Genomic DNA, 12,985 nt, shown 5'->3' with positions numbered 1-12,985 from the left:
CCAATGTCATAAAACAACATGTGTACTACTGTTTCATGAGAAACTATTTGTTCTGTAAGCCTTCACCTGAAGTACAGTAAAATATTTTAAAAAAAAAAAAAGAGAAATAAAACGATGTATTGCGTTGGGCAAATGTGCTGCAAAAGATATCTTTAAGGTGTTAAAAAGCAAAAACGTCACTTTGATGGCTAAGGTGTGCCTGACCCAAACCACAGTATTTTTAAGGTATGCAAAAGCAGGACAATGAAAAAGGAAGAACAAAGAAGAGTGGATGCATTTGAATTGCAGTGTTGAGAAAGAATATTGAATAGAACATGGACTGCCAGAAGAACAAACAAATCTCTCTTGGAGGAAGTACAGCCAAAAAGCTCTTTAGAAGTAAGGATGGTGAGACTTTGTCTCACTTACTTTGGACGTGTTATCAGGAGGGACCAATCTCTGGAAAAGGGTATCATGTTTGACAAAGTAAAGGGTCAGCCAAAAAAGGGAAACACTTAATGATATGGATTGACATGATAACCTCAACAATGGACTCAAACTAACAATCATGAAAATGGCATAGAACTTGGCAGCATTTTGTTCTGTTATACATAAGGATATCATGAGTCAGACACAACTTGATAGTGACTAACAACATCAACTTAAAGGGACAGAATGAGGTTCCAGTCTATGGGAGAGGGATGCATTCCGGGAGAGGGATCTGCGTGAACAATAGCATAGAGGTTGGAAGGCTTACGTAGTGCACAGAAATAGCAGGAGAGATGGCCAGATTGCCCTTGCTTGCTGAAAGAGGACTTTGAGCACTTACTAATGAAGATCAAAGACCACAGCCTTCAGTATGGATTATACCTTAACATAAAACAAAAATCCTCACAACTGGACCAATAAGCAACATTATGATAAATGGAGAAAGGATTGAAGTTGTCAAGGATTTCATTTTACTTGGATCCACTATCAACGCCCATGGAAGCAGTAGTCAAGAAATCAAATGACACATTGCATTGTGCAAATCTGCTGCAAAAGATCTCTTTCAAGTGTTAAAAAAGCAAAGATGTTACCTTGAAGACTAAGGTGCCTGACCCAAGCCATGGTATTTTCAATTGCCTCATATGAATACGAAAGCTGGAAGGCGAATAAGGAAGGCTAAAGAAGAATTGATGCCTTTGAATTATGGTGTTGGAAAAGAATATTGAATATACCATGGACTGCCAAAAGAACAAATCTGTCTTGGAAGAAGTACAACCAGAATGTTCCTTAGAAGCAAGGATGGTGAGACTACGTCTCACATACTTTGAACATGTCATCAGGAGGGATCAGGCCCTGGAGAAAAAACATCATGCTTGGTAAAGTAGAGGGTCAGTGAAAAGAAGAAGACCCTCAACAAGATGGATTGACACAGTGGCTGCAACATTGGGCTCAAGCATAACAACGATTTTGTGGATGGTGCAGAACAGGCAGTGTTTCGTTCTGTTGTACATAGGAAAGCTATGAGTCGGAACCGACTTAATGTCACCTAACAACAATAACAACATGGCCAGACTGTAGAATATGTGAAGGGTAGGAATAGGAGGTGAAAGCCGAAATCTGGGTCTACTCCAAATATCCCTTCAAGATCCTGAAGATAAGGAGTGAGTGGGAGATAAGTTAAAAAAGGAACAAGTGACATTTAGCAAGATTATTATAAATAAATTGTTTTTTGTGGGATCTGCTGAGGATGTCACTGAACACCAGGACAACAATTACTCTGGGAATACTTTGTAGCAACAGTAGAATGTGCTGTTGTCGTTAAGTGCCGTTGAGTCAGTTCCAACTCATAGTGACCCTATGTACAATAGAACAAAACACTGCCCAGTCCTGAGCCACCCTCACAATGGTTGCTATGTTTGAGCCCATTGTTGCAGCAACTGTGTCAATCCAGCTTGCTGAGGGTCTTCCTCTCTTTTGCTGATCCTCTGCCTTACCAAGCATAGTGTTCTTCTCCAGGGACTGGTCCCTCCTGATAACATGTCCAATGTACATGAGATGAAGTCTCACCATCCTCGCTTCCAAGAAGCACTTGGGCTGTACTTCTTCCACAACAGACTTGCTCATTCTTCTGGAAGTCTGTGGTATATTCAATATTCTTTGCCAACACCATAATTCAAAGGCATCAGTTCTTTGGTCTCCCTTATTCATTGCTTTTGCATGCATATGAGGTGATTGAAAATATCATGACTTGGGTCATGCACAACTTAGTCCTCAAAGTGACGTCCTATCATGTGATCTCTTATGTCATTTCGATTAGCAAGACCATATTTTCCAACTATGGATCCTTCTTCTTTGTTTCCAACTTTCACATTCCAATCACCAGTAATTATCAATGCATCTTGATTGCATGATTGATCATTTTCATCCTTGTTGTAACAGTCCCAGATCTGTGGAATTTTCATGCTTATGAGATGATACAATGAAAGCTCCATTATGTGCTTTAAAGTGTTTCTTTCACTTTTGACAATTAATCGTATAAACTTTCAATCCCTTTTTACTTTTCATGGCCAAGACATGTGAGTCCTTCTCACCCCCTTATCTTCTCTGTGTTGGGGGTAAGCCATTTTGTCCCACTTCTGATATTTCTTCCCTTTTGCATAATTGAATAGGTAAGTCTGTATATTTCTTAGGTTTCTTATAATGATTCCCACTAACCCATAGATATGTCATGACCTCCAATATCAGCTTTATCAGTAATAAAATTACCATTTTTATTGCACATCTCCCTTACTTTTCTTGTTTTCATTTTTAAAAGGTTCAAAATACGAATAGAGAAAAAAGATGTTACTTATTGAATCTTTTTGAATCTTCAGCACCTACTTAAACCACAAAAGCAACAAAGGAAGAACTTTGGTACCATTCCATCATAAGAAGACAGTTATACCTCTAAGGGCTCCAGGTTGGAGAAGGCTGGTTCACCAGGTTCCTGACCATGCACCCAGGAAGAAAGTGGAAGATAAGCCAGATGAGCTGTTACATATTAAAAAAAATAGTTTTCTACTTATGTAAACCACTGAACTTTTGGGACTCCGTACAATCAGAAGCTTCAGCTTGACCCTAACTATTTTTCAATGAGAATTACAAGTTAATAGAGATACAAAGGTTTCACAGAATTCCTAGTGGGAAGTCATTGGAGCAATTGTGGAAATTATCTCAAGACAGATGTGTGAAAATTAATTTGACTATGTTTATGTTACTTCTAAAAGAATGTGAAAAATGAAAAAAAATGCAATTTTATAGGAGAAAAATCACCTAGTATATGGTGTGCTATGCAACTTTTCTGAAGGAGATGATGAGAAAGTACTTTAACAATTGAAAATTTCCATTTCTAAAATTAATTAACACTTCTCAATGTCTGGTCTGCTCATCTTATGAACAGTTTTATTACAAATACTGTACACAAAAATAATATGAAAAACACATTCTTATGTTCATTGCCTAATTAATTAATCCAGGCACAATTTAGTCACTGAATTCACACAGTATTAATTTTTCTTTATTTGATCTCATATATACTAAATTTCTTTATAATTTAACATTTTTTTAGGCATTTCCCACCACTTTGATATTTTATGTGGACCAGTAGACTTTTTTAAAATGAATCAACTCATAAATCACGAAGGTTTAGAGATCTCCCATATAGTTCCAAGGTCTGATTTCTAGAGAATTTTTTCCAGTCTCACCTTAAGAGCTTAATAAGTAACAATATCACCTGGCAAGTAACACTTGGTACCCCTTGATCTTCAAGCAAATAATCATATAACAGGCAGAGAAGGAGGATGGAGTAAAATGGATTGAGTGCAAGAGGATACAAGGAAAGCCTGCTTTGAAGTTTGGAAATTCAAAAGCAAAACAGACAAGTGTCCACTTTCCCTTCTTGGGGCCATAGAGAGTGGCAGTACCACTGATGGTTCCACTCACATATCAGCAGGATGATGGACACAGGATCATAACTTGACTGACTGCAAGAATTTCTTGAAGCATTCCCTGCCATCTTTTCCTGAGGCTCTCATGGAGCATAGAGGAGACCTGGATAGTTTCCATGGGCCATATTCCAGGGATGAAGGCAGCTTCGCACTAGAGCTGGAGAATTGTCATGAAGAATTAGGAAGGAAATAGAGGCAGACGCTGCACAAGCCAGGCATAAGATGGTACAGGCAGCTAAATCTCAGAGCAGCAGCAGCCCCAAGCATGTAAGAGGTGGAGACTGAGTCACCACAGGAAGTGGCCACATTTCCTAGGAGGCATCAGGGGACACTATGTAACATTAAGATGTCAAGGGGAGGGATTATTCCCTTAGATAGACACTTCTGGTTGACAACCTCTGCTGCTGTAACTCAAGGTCTATTAATCATATAGCAGGGAACGTATTATGATACCTCCTGGGGAATTTGAGTAGAAACTAAGTTTTAAACGGGAAAGTGGTTGAATTATAAACTCAAATTGACTTGAAAAATAACTGGATTAGTCTGACAGAAACACCAGAATGGATGAGGTTAAATTACAGCCTACATCTCTTTTGATATTACTCGTGTCTACTAAACTGAGATAATGAAATATCTCATTGGTGGTGCATTGGTTAAGGGCTTGGCTGCCACTGAAAAGTTGGTGGTTGGAATCCACCAGTGGCTCCTTGGGAGAAAAGAGTTGGTGATTTGCTAGCATAAAGATCGTTGTTGTGTTGTTATGTGCGTTCGAGTCAGTTCCGACTCATAGCAACCCTATATGCAACAGAACGAAACACTGCCTGGTCCTGTGCCATCCTCATAATTGTTGTTATGCTTGAGCTCTTGCTTCAGCCACTGTGCCCATCCATCTCTTTAAGGGTCTTCCTCTTTCAAACTGACCCTCCACTTTACCAAGCATGATGTCATTCTCCAGAGACTGGTCCTTCCTGATAACATGTCCAAAGTACGTGAGACAAAGTCCCACCATCCTTGCTTCTAAGGAGCATCCTGGCTGTGCTTCTTCCCAGACAGATTTGTTTGTTCCTCTGGCAGTCCATGCTATATTCAATATTCTTCACCAACACCATAATTCAAAGGCATCAATTCTTTCTCAGTCTTCCTTATTCATTGCCTAGGAAATTATCTGGGGCAGTTTACTCTGTCATAAAGGGTTGCTATGAGTCGGAATCTATTGTATGGCACACAACAACAACAACAACCCAGAAGATAGGAAGTGTCAGTGAAAGACTCTAGACTTTGCAAACGGGGAATCGTGGGTGTAAACTCATTCTCTGCCGTTAAACTGGCTGGGTACACTTGAGCAAGCTTCTTCCCTTCTCTATGACTCCCTAGCTTTCATCTATGTCAGAACGGAAATAATAAAAGTACCACACAACATTCCTGTGAGGATGGGTGTGTGACTCAGACACTAGTATCTCCTTTGTATAATTAAACCTCTCACCCCACATCCTGTGGGAAACCCTTAACAAGAGTTCTTGAAATTGCTGAGATTTTATATCTCTCCCACTCACTCTCTTCTTTAATTTCTATCTTTCATTAACTTCTCAACCTTTACTCTAGGTTTTGTTACCTGTTATTTATTTCTGATCCAGTGTAAATCCAAATTTAGGACATGCACCATTCTCTTTGATTCCTCAACTGCCTCAAGTAGTGCTTTGGGGGCTTCTCATTGCAGTAAGATATAAGAAATTCATTTATACTGAATATGAAATGTTCCTGATATTTTTAAAAGACACTTTTCTATTTTTAGCAACTCAGATTTAATCACAAGCCCATGTTTCTCAGCTCTGTCCCTTTTCTCCTCTTCCTTCTTCCTCCTCTGAGCTCTCATCTAACACATTTCCTTTTTTTAATTTTTACTTTTCTAAAATGTTGATAAATATATACATAACAAAACATTTGCCATTTTAATATTCTTCATGTATACAATTCAGTGGCATTAATTATGTTTATCATATTGTTCAACCAGCACTATTATTCCTTTCTAAATTTCACCATCACCCTTAACAGAAGCTCAGTGTCCCCTAAGCATTGAGTTCCCCTTTAGCCCTCCCTCCTGCCTGCCCCAGGTAACCGCTAATAAACGTAGATCTCTATATGCTTTTCTATTCTAGATATTTCATATAAGTGGGATCATGCAATATTTGTCCTTTGCTTTCTTATTTAACTTATTTAACTCAGCACAATATTTTCTAGATTTATCTATGTTGTAGCATATATCAGGACTTCATATCTCTTTTCGCTGTTGCCGTTAGTCGCCATTGAGTTGATTCTGACTCATGGCAAACCCACATGTGCAGAGTAGAACTGTTCCATAGTCTTTTGAAGGCTATGACCATTCAGAAGTAGATCACAGTTATGAGGCACCTCTGGGTTGAACCACCAACTTTTTGACTAGTAGGTGAGCAATTAACCATTTGTGCCACCCAGGGACTCCCATTTTTCTCTTTGGCAGAGTAATACTCCATTGTATGCATGTACCATATTTTATTTATCCATTCAACTGTTGATGGACATTTAGACCATTTCTACCTTTTGGCTATGCACACGTGCATACACACACACTCACACAATTTATAATTCAAGAAATAGAAAAAAGAAAAAAAACTACAAAAATGAAAGAAACAAGTCATCCTAAAATTTCACTATCCAGAAACTTTAATGTTAGTAATACAAATTCCAGGCCAAACTGCCAGAATTATCTGGGTTAGAATCCTGGATTTACCACTTAATAGCAACATTGGCTTGGGTAATTTTCCTAACCCCACTATGCCTTAATTCTCTCATCTCTACAATGGGAGTGATAATGAATGCACTTATTTCTTAGAGGTATCATGAGGTTAAACGAAGTAGTACATGTACAGTGCTTAGGAAAATTCCTGTGTGGAGTAAGCACTCAGTAAGAAGTGTTAGCTGTTATTATTTTTATTGTAGTTGTTGTTAGGTGCCATGGAGTTGGTTCCAACTCATAGTGACCCTATGTACAACAGAATGAAACATTGCCCAGTCCCGCGTCATCCTTAAAATCATTGCTATGTTTGAGCCCATTGTTGCAGACACTGTGTCAACCCATCTCATCGAGGGTCTTCCTCTTTTTCACCGACCCTCTACCTCACCGAGCATGATGTCATTCTCCAGGGACTGGTCTCTCCTGATAACACATCCAAAGTGAGACAAAATCTCGTCATCTAACTTCCAAGGATCACTCTGTCTGTACTTCTTCCAGACAGACTTGTTTGTTTTTCTGGTAGTCCATGGTATATTCAGTATTCTTCTCCAACACCATAATTCAAATATGTCAATTCTTTTTCAGTTGTCCTTTTTCATTCTCCAGCTTCCACAAGCATATGAGGTGATTGAAAATATCATGGTTTGGATCAGGCACACCTTAATCCTCTGGATGACATCTTTGTTCTTCAACACTTTGAAGAGGTCTTCTGCAGCAGATATGCACAGTGCAATACATCACTTGCATTCTTGACTGCTGCTTCCATGGGTGTTGACTGTGGATCCAAGTAAAATGAAATCTTTGACATCAATCTTTCCTTCATTTATCATGATGTTGCTTATCTATCCAGTTGTGAGGATTTTTGTGTTCTTTGTTGTTGAGGTGTAATCCAGTTTATGTGTATACACACTGATGAGGAAAAAGATAAAAGAATGAATCAAAATAATTTCTTAAGGAAAGATCATTCCAATAAATACTACTTATTAATTTGTTAAACATTTTAATTAATTTTAAGAAATAAGTGAAACTGAAGAAATTGATAAGGTCGGATAAGAATATCTTCACAAAAAGAAATGTTAGCTACTAAAAAAAAAAAAAAAAACCTATCTATAATAAAGAAAAAAGGTGAAAAAGCATTATAAGTTTAGGCTCATTAACTCTGTAAACTAAGAATTTAATTTTTCCAACATTTCAATTTATTCTTGACTGTGAAATATGTGAGATCAGGCAGTGAACCCAGTACTCCTATAATCCCCCCACCCTCTCCTTTCCCTACTTCTAACTTGTATAAGCTATATTTTATTATTTTTGTATTATCAAAGTTTATGATAGCCACATCTTGTTTTACATATGTAATTACCTAAGTCTTAGTTAAATATTAAATAACTCCTTGTTCATCCAGGCTTTTTAGCATAGTTTTTCCAGTCTTTATTTTTTTATGTTCTCTCTTAATTGACTATTTTGTTTTAAGAGAGACTCATGCTTATTACAATCCTTGAGCATTCTGTATTTGGCAATATTATAATCTGTATTCACGACATGGAACTGTTAGGAATTTATGCACTGTATTTTAGCACTAGACATTACTGTCAAAAAGTAAAAGCACAGAACACTTATTCCCTCGTGGGTGGCTTATTTCGTCAGCCAAGATATTTGAACTATCCTTTCTTTATTTCTGACAAGCAACCAGTAACTTCAATAGGTTGTGTTCCAATGTTGATTAGTCAGGGTTTATTTTCTATCTACAGGTTCACTTCTTTCTTGTTCTCAGGACAATTTGCTTACATTATATCTTTAAATACATTTTGTTCCCTTTGTTGAATTCACTAAGTCAGGGACACAATTTATCTGTATGTTTTCTGCCCCCACCCCCCATGTATTATCACCTTTCTACTTGCTTTGATATTTTTATCTTTTATTTTTCTCTGTGTTCATTGTGATTATCTCAAGACTTTCCTCTAAAACTCAATTTTCAACCATTCTATTTTATCCTCTGCTATTTATAATTTATTAATTAGTTCTATAATAATGTGTTTGAGTGCCCAATTTGTATCTCTAGATATTCAATGTCCCTTTTAATCTAAAGCCGTTGTTTTGAGCTCCCGTTTTATTGAATTTATATTTGTATCAAGTTTTCTTATAATGCAAAACACTTGATGGATTTTTCTTCTCTTTTTAGTTTGTATTTTATTCCCACACAGGTTATTCAACTGTCTGCTACATGCCATCTTTTGACTGGGTTGTCTGGCTTCCTTCCTTCTTTCCTCTCTTTTAAATTTTTTTCCTGTAATATGTGTGCATAGTTATACATGGCATTTATTTTTATTTTGCTAAGAGAGCTACTCCATCCGGATCTGCTGTAAATTGAAAAACTCTGTTGAACAGTCTTTCATCTCATCTAGGGCATGTTTCTTTTCCTCTCTGACCTACACATTAAAGGCTAGAATTGTTTTCCACCTAGATTTCTGCAGCCATGAGGCACATGTATAAAGGCGAAGAGTTTGACTGGAAATGCTGTTGGACCAAGATCAGTGGTCTCTTCTGAGATTCTATTAAATGTCCTAGTGACAGTCTTGCTCACTTAGCCAGGGCTAAATTCCACTTCCGTGGACTTAGTCTCACTCTCCACACTCAGCACATTACACTGAAAATGTTAAGTCCTGGTGCTACTCATGCCTTCTGCTGCTGAAGTCCAACAAAAGTCTGGAAATCCACCATTGCCCAGGAAAGGTGAATTTCCAACCATTTTTTCATTCTCTATCCACTGCTCAAGATTCCATGGAATGTGCCTGAGCAGGAGAGGGTGAGAAAATGGGATATTGCTAAAAAAGTTATTTTTAGGAAGACACAACTTGTCTTATAGTAATTGCCTTAGTTTCCTAGCAGTACTATAACAGAAATAACACAAGTGGGTGGCTTTAGAGAACATAAATTTATTTTCTCACAGCCCAGGAAACTAGAAGTTTAAATTCAGGGTGTGCCTCTAGAGAGAGGTCCTTCTTTGTCTGTTTTAGCTTCTAGTAGTCAGCAATCTTTGGATTTCCTGGGCCTGTAGATGCATCTATATCCCCCTCCCCCATGAAAACGAAACCAAAATAAAATTAATTTCAATAAGTGATTGTGGTAGATTGCCAATAGCAAAAAATTTCTTGCAACTTGTCCCATCAAGAAGTGGAGTCTATATTCCCACGCCTTAAGTCTAGATTGACCTTGTAGCTTGTTTTGACCACCAGAGTATAATGGAAATGGTATTTGAAAATTCAGAGTTTAGACCTCAAAAGCCTTGTAACTTCTGCTCTCATGCTTTTGAATCACTGCTGCCGTGTGGACCAGGCTGTGCTTGGATGCTGTAAAATGGGAGAACACTCAAAGAGGTTTCCTAGCCATCCCACACATCTCAGCTGAGACCCCAGACATAGGAATGAGGACAGACAGAACCACATAGAGCAGAAGTGAGCCTTTTCTGATCAGCTCAGCACAAGCAAAACTTGCAGGAGAACCACCCAGTCAACACACAGAATTAGGAGATATAATAAATTATTGATGTTTTATACCACTAAGTTTTGGAGTCATTTGTTACATGGCAAAATCATTTGTATTTTTTCAGGAAATATATTAGGGCATGGGGAAATCTTAGGATTGAACTGTATTGCCATCTTCTTTCTTTGGCCACAACTTTTTAGAATTTATTGTATAAGCTATACCCTCTTTCTTTATTTGATTACTATTAGACAAGATTTGTGCGTGCGTGTGTATGAGTATGTTTAACTGTTTTCTGTTAATCATGTTCAGTGTTGAAAACAGGGTATTTTTGGATCTAATTTCACTCTACTCTCTTCCCTGAACCCCCTGTTCATTTCTTAGATGGGACTGTTTTCTAAGTTGTAAGTGTCTCCTCCAACGTATCCCTTAGGGACTCTCTTTCCACACCTGAGTGGCATATCAAGAAATTCTTCTACACTTAAAGAGGTTAAGGGGCCTAGGAAACCCTATGGGACAGTTCCATTCTGTCAAATAGGGTCACTATTTGTTGGAATGGACTTAATGGCACACAACCACCACCAGAAGCTGAAATAGACAAAGATGGACCTTCCCCTAGAGGGACATTTTGAATAACACACTTGACTAATGCACTTGTGGTATTTATGTTACAGCAGCACTAGGAAACTAAAACAAGCTGTGTGTGTGCGTGTGTGTGCGTGTGTGTGTGTGCGTGTGTGTGTGTGTGTGTGTGTTTAATTACATGCTGATATATCTTGTAAGATATATTGAAATCCTAACTTCTGTACCTGTGAATGTGACCTTGTTTGGAAATAAGAGTTTTTTTTTCTTTTGTTGTGTTACTGAGCTTATATGAGAGTAGGGTGGATCCTAAACGTAAACTGTTCTGACTGATATAAAAAGAGAAAAGAGACTCAGAGATAGACCCACACGCAGTAAGAGATGTCATGTGAAGACGGAGGCAGATGAGTCTACAAGCCCAGGAACCCCAATGATTACCAGCAGCTACTATATACATGCTGAAAGAGACATAGAAAAATCTTCCCACAGAGTGGATTCCCTGAATTCTGACTTCTAGCCTCCAGAATTGTGAAGAAAGACATTTCTATTCTTTATAGCCACCCACTTACAGTATTTTTTGTTATGGCAGCACTAGGTAACTAAGACATTACCCTATGAAAAAGTTTGCTGCCAGGCGACGTAACAATCAATAATGAATCCTCTCACCCTACTGCATTATAATGCACTAGGCACAGTGCCAAGCTCAGGTCAGCACTCAGCAAATGCTTGCTCTTACTGGCTGTGGACTCCGTTTCATTATTATTTTTTCCCAAGCCAGAAACCTCAGCCACCTTCAACACTCTCCTTTCATTTAACACCCATTCTCTCAATTTTGTCTATTCCCTCTAACCTTTTGGTGTATTTCTCATTCTATTCAACCCCACCATCACCCAACTGCCACTGCCTTAGTTCAGGTTCCTGTGGTGTGTGCTCTTGTAGCTCTTCTATGTGTTATCATCTCTCTCGAATCACACCATCCTCACCAATACATTTTTCATAATGAAGGTGGTTAAATCTCTCCCAGGTGAACCTCTGATTATGATCATCATCATCACCCACCTCTGTAACCACTGGCTCAGAAAACTTCAAGGGATCATGTACCCTGACTCTTCCATTTACTCTCAGATGTTGAGAAAGTTGCTGCCATCTGAGTGTCAGTTTTCTCCCACTTGTTTTTATGAATATCAAAGGAGAAACTTTCATGATAATGATGATAACGACAATGACAATGATGATAAATAATAGATAATGAGCTATTGCTGTGTGCCAAGGGTTGTTCTAAGTGCTTTGTAAATATTGCCTCATTTACTCTTTATGACAACTCTATAAGGAAGGAATATTGTAGTTGTTGTAAGTTGCTGTCAAGCCAGCTCCAACTCGTGGCATCCTTATATATAACAGAACAAAATGTTGCCCATTTATTATCTTCATTTTGCTGGTGAGAAAATTGAGACACAGAACAAATAAAAAAAATTGTCCAAAAACTCTCGTCATTGAGTCGATTCTGACTCATAGCAACCGCATAGAACAGAGTAGAACTGCCCCACAGGGTTTCCAAGGAGTGGCTGGTGGATTTGAGCTGCCAATTTTTTGGTTAGCAGCCATAGCTCTTAACCACTGTGCCACCAGGGCCCCAAAGAAATTGTCCACAGTTACATAATTCTGTAAATAAAGTGTTTTTCAATATATATGTGATGGCTAAGGTTATGTGTCAACTTAGCTGGGCCCTGATTCTCAGTGGTTTTGCAGTTATGATGTAGTTTGGAAGTTATGTAATGATGTAATTATCCTCTATTTTGTGATCTGATGTAATTGTCCTCCATTTTGTGATCTCCCATAAGTAACATAATATGATCACCTCCATTATGTGATCTGATGTAATCAGCCAATCAGTTGTATGGGGAGTTTCCTCTGGGGTGTGGCCTACACCAAATATATATGCATGCTCTGACAAAGCTCATTCTTGCTCTGGTTCCTGCATTTGGCTCATCATCATCTGACCTCTGGTTCTTGGGACTTGGCCAGTGGCCTGCTGTCTTACCTGCCAATCTTGGATTCATCAGCCTCCATAACCTGTGAGCCAGCAGCTGCTGCCTGACCTGCAGTTTGGCCTCAGGCTCATCAGCCCCTGCATCTGCTTGAGTCGGGAGAAGCCTCCAGCCTGACATCTGACCCACAGACTTGGGATTTGTCAGCCTAT

Source organism: Trichechus manatus, unplaced genomic scaffold (genome assembly GCF_000243295.1).
Source record: "Trichechus manatus latirostris isolate Lorelei unplaced genomic scaffold, TriManLat1.0 scaffold00218, whole genome shotgun sequence".
Taxonomy (NCBI): domain Eukaryota; kingdom Metazoa; phylum Chordata; class Mammalia; order Sirenia; family Trichechidae; genus Trichechus; species Trichechus manatus.
The sequence above is the reverse complement of the archived record's forward strand: the minus strand, read 5'-3'. Positions refer to the sequence as shown.